Genomic DNA, 2,814 nt, shown 5'->3' with positions numbered 1-2,814 from the left:
CGACCCCAGGACGGGGACAGGGGACTGGGGCCACGGGCGAGCTCGGCCCCCAACCTCGTGCCCCCCCCCGTCTCCCCGATTTCGGCGCATCTGCCGCCCACTCCACCCCACCCCACTTCCAAGAGGGAGTTTGCAGGGAGATGCTCAATGGGTCCCTGGGCTTGCTCGGAGCTGGGGCCACCAGAAGTAAAGACTCGAGGCGGCGGCACGGACGGAAGGGACGTTGGGCGGGCGTTGTCTCCTAACAGGGGCTCGGGGCTCGGGGAGGAGGGCAGCTGATGGGGGTGCTCTCGCCGCAGCGCCGCCTCCTCCGGACCATTGTTCTCTGAGCCTCTAGGCCCTGAAATGCTCGCGACCTCCCACTTGAACCCGCTTCCACCGCCAGTGAGGGCATGGAGCCTGCAACGGGAGGGAAGGGGCGCTCTAAGCTCTTGTCCCCGACCCGCAGGCTCGCGTGTCCTCCACTGCACTCCCTCGTGGTTAGGATGGCGGAAAGCGCTTCAGGATGCCGGGAGGAAAGATTGTCCAGCACAGGAGGAAAGGCGACAAGAGGTCTGAAGTAAGAGAAGCCGCTCTGGGGGGCGAAGAAGAACTTGAGAATCCTTGCCCAAGCCTCGGGGTTAGCCTTTCCGGGCTCAGCCTGCTGGGGTATGGAGGAAGGGTGACAGGCCGCCAAGACTCTGTCTTTTGGCCGTTCTTTGTTTTTTATTTCTCAAGTACAATCGACATTGGATATTATACAGCATAGCGGTGCGACATTATGTAACTTGCGAAGTGATCCCCCCCGATTAGTCTAGTGCCCACCTGACACTGTACATAGTTATTACAGTATTATTTTATTCGAAATGCCTCCAGCACCTGGTTTCCAAGGTGGTCTCCCATCCAAGTACTAACCAGGCCCGACCCTGCTTAGCTTCCGAGATCAGACGGGATCGGGCACGTTCAGGGCGACCTGGCCGTAGACACGATAGATTCCCTAAGCTGCTTCACATCCCCGTGGCGACTTCCTAACTCCCAAATTGTGCTTCTTAATCGCTTCCCCTCTTCGCCTAGACCCCCCCGATCTCCCTCAATCTGGTGACCGTCAGTTCGTTCTCTGTATCTATGAGTTTTACTGTTCTCATTTTGTCATTAACTACCAATCCTTCAGTCTTTACAATGTCCTAAGTGCTTAGCACGCGAACCAAAACCCTACCAACGTGCTACTGTTATTATCTCCATTTTACCAATGAGCGATTGAGGCTCGGAGGGATTAATACAGTTGGGTACCACAGCTGGAAGTGACAGAATCGGGATGCAAATCCCGGCCATTTGTCCCCCGAGTCGATGCTCTGGACCACTGTGGTACTACAGGTCTATCCTAAGCTCTTCTGCAGAACTTAGATCTCACTTCAATTCGACATTCATTGCGCACCTACTCTGCGCCAGACCTTGACGCAGGTCCTAAGGATACAGAAATTCATCCTTAATTCGACAAATATTCATTGAGCACCTGCCAGACACGGCTACGTGCTACATGCCAGACACTATTTTAGGCCTTAGGGATATAGCAGATAACAGAACAACGACAACAACAACAACAACAACAACAACAACAAAATACCACAACAAATCCCTACCCTTGGGGAGCTTACATTCTAGTGAGAAAACAGACAAAAATTAGCACGGTAAATAAATGAATTATACAGTACGTATGATGATAAATGCTGTGGGAAAAAAAGACAAGCAGATTTTTAAGATGAAAATTTTCAAGCACATTGGAGTTGGCATCTGTCGATTATTTCTCATTCAAGTTGAGAGTCTCCTGGTTCCCGGTATGATGAGTGATTATTTTTTTATTGCATCCTAGACGTCTTTGAATATAATGTTATGAGGACAATTGAAAGAATTTTGCAGGAAACAAACACCTAACTGCTGTCTAGATTCTTATGAGCGTTTTATACTTACTTTATCACATATCTTTCCTCCACATACCCTCTCCGACTTTTTTTAAAATGGAAGTTAGCAAACATGCAAAATGTCGAAAGAATAGTACAACGAGCACCTATAGATCTTCCTCGGAGTCAACGACTGGTGATGTCTTGTTATATTTCCTCTATCAATTTATCTACACTTTTTCCCGAACCATTAAATTTAAGTCACAGATTTCATTTCACTTCTCTAAATACTTGAGCGTGAATCTTGTAGGAGTAAATATATTCTCCTACATAATCTCCATGGTTTCTGATGAGAAATCCACTGACATTTAAATTGTTTTCCCTTGTAGTTAAGGTGTTGTTTCTTTCTTACTGCTTTCAAGATTTTCTCTTTGTCTTGTTTTCAAATGTTTGATTGTAACGTGTCTTGACATGGATTTGTTTGAGTTTATCTTGTTTGGGGTTTGTTCAGCTTCCTGAATCTAGAGGTTTGTGTCTTTTGTCAAATTAGGGAAAATTTCAGGCAGTATTTCTCGAGGATTTTTTCAGCCCCACCCTCTTTCTCTTCTCCTGCGACTTCAATGTCACAAATGTTAGGTCTTTTGTTACAGTCGCATATGTTTTTTGTTTGTTTGTTTGTTTTCTGTTTTTGTTTTTTTTTTTTTGGTCTATTATCCCCATGTTGTTCAGATGGGTAATGTCTAACGTTCTATTTTCAAGTTAGCTGATCTTTCCTTCCGTTCTCTTCCACTCTGCCTATGAGCCGATCCGCTGAGTTTTTTAGGTTGGTTATTGTATTCTTCGGTTCTAAAATTTCTATTCGATTCTTCACCGTATCTCAATTTCTGTTCTTTTCATTTGTTTTGACCTTGTTTGTACCTGCTCATTGAAGTATATA

At 46.2% G+C, this 2,814-nt stretch overlaps 1 non-coding gene across 1 annotated transcript; it reads right to left on the bottom strand.

The window, feature by feature from the left end:
• Positions 1-846: 846 nt before the first annotated feature.
• Positions 847-964, bottom strand: LOC112477164. The gene has a single exon (XR_003045347.1). It is a non-coding gene; the product is annotated as a 5S ribosomal RNA (ribosomal RNA).
• Positions 965-2,814: the final 1,850 nt, after the last annotated feature.

Source organism: Pteropus alecto, unplaced genomic scaffold (assembly GCF_000325575.1).
Source record: "Pteropus alecto unplaced genomic scaffold, ASM32557v1 scaffold312, whole genome shotgun sequence".
Lineage (NCBI taxonomy): Eukaryota > Metazoa > Chordata > Mammalia > Chiroptera > Pteropodidae > Pteropus > Pteropus alecto.
Note: the sequence above shows the minus strand (reverse complement) of the source record. Positions and strands in the feature narration are given on the sequence as shown.